The 6,492-nt window shown below is 32.1% G+C and overlaps 1 long non-coding RNA gene across 1 annotated transcript; it reads right to left on the bottom strand.

Moving 5' to 3' along the window:
* Positions 1 to 437: 437 nt before the first annotated feature.
* LOC129757822 (uncharacterized) lies at positions 438 to 1,247 on the bottom strand. The gene is made up of 3 exons (XR_008739818.1): positions 1,033 to 1,247; positions 888 to 953; positions 438 to 831 (listed from the first exon to the last, which is right to left on the bottom strand). It is a non-coding gene; the product is annotated as an uncharacterized LOC129757822 (long non-coding RNA).
* Positions 1,248 to 6,492: the final 5,245 nt, after the last annotated feature.

Here is a 6,492-nt window from a genome sequence, read left to right as displayed (position 1 = left end):
TCTTTGATATCATACCCGATTGGGATAAAATGCTTAGTCAGCAATCAACTGTAACTTTAACCCACACAGCAAAAAAAGTTTGTGATATTACATCGAAAACGTGCACATAACCTGAGTCGCAAATGGTATCTAATATTACATCATTTTGATGTACAAGAAAATTGAACGAGTAAATCTAGTAGACAAATTCGAGCTCGAAAATTATGTACCGACAACTTTTGATGAAATCGTTAGCCATTTTCAATCTACATTGTCGTTTTGAATTTCTATTTTTCGATGATAACTGATCATTTATTTAGATGTGACTTAGAATTAAAATTAAAGATTCTCCTACGTGTGAATATTAGGATTAGGTAATGAAATCAGGTTAAAATTGCAATTTATTTTCGAAAAAATTATTCAGAGGCTTGATGTATACTTATTTTTTTTATCTTTTGGTAAATTAAATTTATTATATTTCACTATATTATTAATTATTAACATTTTCTGATCAAGATTGTCCTAAGCGGGGAAAAAGTCTTCCCTTTTCTGGTTATCCGAATACGGATCCGAACTCCTTTTTAAGCAAACCGACTAAAATTTTAAGAAGGAATGCATTCACAACAACCAAATCCAGACAATCTCGCGGTGCAGAAACTGCTCAATTTACAGATTTAAAGCTTCAGGAACTGAATTCCCGGATACCAGCATCTCGATGGAACGTTAACGCGGTATCCCTCGTCAATATTTCTACGCGTAACAGAATTCTAGTCGATGAAACTTCGTGTTTATAAATGGATGTCCCTTGGGTGACCATGCCACTCCGTGGTTTCATACCGAAACACTTCAATTCTGTAAAAATTTAATCAATAATTTCACAGGGTGGAAAAGAAATAAAAAATACACACCTTCACATCCAGTTGTTTAAAGGCTCCGGATCTTTTACTTTGGCTGATGCATTAGACCTCAATTTCCTTAAAAACGACAAAAAGTGGAAAAAAGTTAGGATCTATGATCTTGCTATGATTTTTTAGGAAAATTGATATGACTTACCGGCAGGAAAAATCCCTCTGAGCTCTGCAATCTTCTTCAAACTTTTCGATATTGAAATTTGCTTAAACGTCAAATTAGACGAACTTGGCTACTTGATGTAATATTGCATATAAGGTTGTGATATTACACTACGTGACCTGTTCATGTCTTGTACAGAGTTTCGATGTAATATTAAATCAAAAATCTTCGGAAATACATTGATTGACTAACATCTTCATAAATTACATCGGGTATCGTTACATTTTTTTTTGCTGTGCATAGTGCAGGTGAGCCTGATAGCATACAGTAACGCGGGGTAATTACCACAATAGATCAACTACTGGTCGCAGTGGGCTCTCCCCTACAAGGAAAAAAAAAAAAAACGTCAATATCGCATGAACAATATTTGTCTTGTATGGACGACCCCCTTCAGAAGGATTCATCCGAAAATCTGAGACATTTTTCATCATTTCTGGCCCTAATGAGCATCCGTGCCAAATTTCAAACCACTAGCTCTTAAGACGGCTGAGTCTATAGAGGAAAAACAAACAAACAAACAAAGAAACATACAGAAATTGCTTTTTAAATATATAGATTTCAATTACACATTTTACACAGCAAGTGGGAGGCCATGTAACAGGTGTTTACTACTAACGATGGTCATCAGAAATAGTAAAACATAGGTAAATCAAAAATATAGTATCTTCTTCTTTATTATTAAAAATTTTTAATTAACAAAAAAAACCTTTCATTGCAAATATTATGCTGATATGAATTTTTTTTCGAAAAATCAATTTCGGTCTCAATTTTATTTTATGATTCTTGTTTTTTTGAATGCTCGATATCACATTCAAAAAGGTTTTGAAAAATTATACATGGGCAAAAATTAACATTCTTCCGGGGTGCAAACAATTGAAAGCTTATATTGATTACGTTGAGCCCAATGAAGAAAATCTAGTAAAATTTTTACAAAGTGCAAATTTAATATAAAAAATTTAGCTTTAAAAATTTAAATGTAACCAATTCCTCGATACATAGGGTTAATGATCAAGAAGCTTAAAATCATCTTTAAATTAATAAAAATAGAAAAGAATAGAATAGACCAATTCGAGTGTGCTGAATCTAAATATGCCATTTTTCTATCCGCTTTTGTTATCGACTTTACTCTTGAAAAAAAAATTAAAATCATTTTAGAAGATCCTGCCCTTTGTTGAAAAAAAAAATCAAACAAAAACATTTTAAAATAAAAGTTGTAAATCAATTATCTCTTTACTCAAGACTTTGTAATTTTTGAATTTTAAGTTTCGCTATTTTTTTTTTTGAAATTTTGAGTTCTGCGAAAAAAAGTTGTAGGAGTTATATATTTCTTTATTTTTCCCCATTGATCTAATTTTTAAAGCAGTTTTAAATCAAATTGGATTATAGATCATTTTTAAAGCATAAATTGATAAATCTAAGCATTTAACAGGTTTCGACAACTTGAATAATGGAAGTCAAGTTTAATCAATTGAAGTTAATTGAAAAAAAAAATCCTTCTTAAATGTTTAAAAACTTATCTTTCAATCGTCCTATCTTGTAAAAAATTTCAAATTGATTCACCGAATTTTTAGTGCAGTTTTTTTAATCGTTAAAGTCAAGCTAATTAAATTTTTAGAAATATTAAAAAAATAGTTGTCTTTGTGTTTCAATTTTGAATTTTGTTGCTCTCAAAACATAAGGCCTAATCTAAATCTATATATATAAAAAACAATTATCTGTATGTATGTATGTTTGTTTGTTTGTTTGTTTGTCCTCTATAGACTCAGCCGTCTTAAGAGCTAGAGGTCCGAAATTTGGCATGGATACTCATTAGGTCCAGGAAGGATAAAAAATGTTTTCAGATTTTTGGAAGACCCCTTCTGAAGGGAGTCGTCCATACAACACAAATATGGTTTTCGCGATATTGACGTTATTTTTTGTCAGATCGTGTTGAAAATTTGCACTTAAGTATTTTGAAAGACGAGAAATCGATTGCAGTTATCAAATTTAGGGTCAGGGGTCGGCCAAATGGGTCGTCCATATCAACTGATGAATGTTTTTGCGATATTGGCGTTATTGTACACCAGATTGTTATGAAAATTTGCACATGAGTGTTTTGAGAGACGAGCAATCGATTACAGTTATCAAATTTAGGGTCAGGGGTCGGCAAAGGGGGTCGTCCATATCAACTGATTAATGTTTTGCGATTTTGGCGTTATTCTACATTGGATTGAGATGAATCTCTTTTGCTCTCTCTTTTGCTTTCAGGTTTCAAATCTTGACTCAGGGGTCGGCAAAAGAGGTTATTATCTGTTCACTGTTTTTACGATATTCTCTTGATTGAGTATAGAATTGTAATGAAAATTGACACATGGGAGTTTAACAGAAAAGATAATTGATTTCAGGTGTCAAGTTTTGAATCGTGGTAAAAAAAAAGCCGTCCATGTCAGTTGCTCACTGTTTTCGCGATATTGTCGTGATCATGCATCGGATTGAGATGAAAATGTTCCGATGAGGGTTATAAACTATGAGCAATTGACTCCAGGTAGCATGTTCCGTGTCAAGAGTTGGCGAAAAGGGCGTCTATATTCACTGTTCACTGTTTTCAAGTTCCTGACGTTATTTTACACATAATTTGAAAAGAAAAAATGGCACAAGGGAGTTTTGAGGAACGTAAAGTTGGTTTCAATTATCGAATTTCGGGCCATGGGACAGAAAAAGAGGGTTTCATTGAAAGTTCAGTGTTTTGTGCAATAATTTTGTTGGAGGCAGTTAATTGATACCAATTTAAGTGTGAAGGTCAAGCAAAAGAGTCGTGCACATAAAGAAATAGTACATGTTTCTGCCATAATGTCTAGATTTTGCAACCGATCGAGAAAAAAACACTCTCACATAAATTTTAATAAAAAGCCGATCAACCGTTTAATTTCAATTTCAAGTAATAGTAATAGTAGCAAATTTAAACACTGTTGAATTTTTGCCCAAAATTGTGGAAAGAATGTTTCGAATTCATTTTCTAAACTCATTTTGACGTACCAATGATTTAAAGCGAAACGAAGTTCGTACGGGATCAGCTAGTTATTAATATAATTAAATAAATTCTACCTTGAAAGTGACCAAATCTTCTGAGCTTGAAATATTTATCTTTTAAAACCTGCGATTGAAAATTTATAAACTTTTCATCTATTTTTGATAGATAGAGATTTTTTTTATCAATTTCTTTTTGATCATTCGCGATATCTCATGTACTTTGTCAGTATTATTGAACATAATTTATTAGAAATATATATTCTTGTTATTTTGAACTTAAAAAATAAACTCTCTTTGCTTTTTATTCTGATATATGAATATTTTTTTTGATGAAAAATGTTTTATCTCTCACTTTAGTCACTGACGCTCTGAAGTAATATAAAATATATTCTTTTTGTATCTAAATAAATAAAATCCTTGACTACATTATCATCAATATATTTCAAATCGAGATCATTTTCATTTAAATTCGAAATATTATAGTGGAATTTTGCAATCAACTCTTCAATTGAAAATTAAGTTAAAAAATGGTAATTAAGATGAATATTATATAGCAATTATTATTATTTTCCCAACAAATTTAAACTATGAATAATTTATGATCTTATCTGACCTTTTTTTAAATTCAATTTTTTAAAACCTGTGTTTTGAAAATATTTATTCAAAATTCGAAAACAAGTCTGTTTACAATTTATTTTGAATCAAATTTGTAGTTCAGAATAAGGAACATCATTTTGAAAAAAATACATCAATGACTTACCGGAAATAGCATTGATTTGAAAATTTCAAAATGATTTTCTTTTTGAATTTTTTTATTTAATTTATCAGTAGAATTTCCCATTTTCAAGTTTGTGTGATAATCATGAGTAAGAAAATTGTGGGAGAAATCAATGTCTTTATATATTGTAATTTTTTGGTATTGTTATTATTTTCAGCTACATTTGAATTGGACGGGTCCTTCGCACGCGCCTGTTCAGAATTGAAGAAAATATAGGCGGATAGAAAGTTTGAGGAAATGTATAGATATTAAAAATGAGCGGAAGATTTGATTAAAAGTATTTAGTGGTTAATTTTTTTTTCATTGAATAAAAAATGTATAACAAAACTTAAATTGTTGAAAGTTTGGAAATGTATCTGATATTCAAGAACATTCAAAGTTTTAACCAGTAATCCTCCCAACATAATACATCGCGTTCACTTTGGAGGAATCGTTTCGCAATCAGTTCTTGGGATTTGAAAAATTTGTTCGGGTAACTCGATGCTTGCCGGCAATTAGTTTGAATAATTACCGCCTGAATTTTCGAATAATTAATTCGTACAATTAAAAGGCAAAACGGTTTCTCTGCGAACGGCCAACGACTTCCCATGGGGGCAATCCCGGGTGATGAATCATCGAAAAAAGGTGGAAAAAACCACACAACACGGATGGGTACATATTACCCGACTAGGCAATTGTCAGCTGTCAAGCGGTTGGATTATAATAAAGCGCGCAGATAAAAACAAAATTACTTCCCAGCACCCGAAGAGAAATCTACTTCTGTTGGGGGAAAAGCGAGCTGATCCTCCTCTTGACTGGCAACCTGGCTACCTGACTAGTAGGTAATTAGTTTCCAGAAGAGTGGCCAGCAGAGTCATTCAACCAATTTGCGCTTTGTTTGGACAAAGAGCATCACGCAGATTGTTTTTTAGGCGCGAAGCATTGACCACCGTAAGGCTTTTCCATACCGACATAAAACAGCATTTTTATACATATAAAAATAAACTTAACGTGGCAAACAGCTCGTTTTTTTTGTTTCTGATACGGATGAATCGAAGGACTGTGATGCATGCGAAAGGCCCTGTTCGAGAGCGAGCCCAACCAAGTGGGACAAACTAAACGACGAAATAACCACTGCAAAACATCAGTTAATCATTCTCATTAACTAGATAGAAACCATCAGACGAAAACGCGGCAATCCAACTTAAGACGATCAACAGCAACCGTCATTCCAAGACGGGTCATCATATGGGAGAGAAAGAAAAAACAAAGCTTCTGAAAATTACACCTTCATCATCATTAGTACAAGCACCCACAAATGTGGCAGGGTGAGATAAAAACTAGAATAAGGGAGGGCATAATATCGTCGTTTTTTTGTAATATTTAAGATAATCACTTTATATCGGTATTCCTTTTACGATTGAGATTATTTTATTGGTTGATTTATCACACAAGCTAACCGTATTTTGACAAATGATTTCACTGAAATTTGGATTCAGATTTATCTCTTACCTCACCACCAGATAAGTCTATCACGTTGTTTTTCACATTGAATAAAAAGCTTAAAGTAACTTAATTCATTACAATTACCTATTTATTTTTACAATTGATCTTGTTTTACATTTTAAATGTTTCAGTAAACACAAATTTCATGAACAGCGAATCCTCGGAACATT

Source organism: Uranotaenia lowii, chromosome 3 (assembly GCF_029784155.1).
Source record: "Uranotaenia lowii strain MFRU-FL chromosome 3, ASM2978415v1, whole genome shotgun sequence".
Classification (NCBI taxonomy): domain Eukaryota; kingdom Metazoa; phylum Arthropoda; class Insecta; order Diptera; family Culicidae; genus Uranotaenia; species Uranotaenia lowii.
The sequence above is the reverse complement of the archived record's forward strand: the minus strand, read 5'-3'. Positions and strand labels throughout refer to the sequence as shown.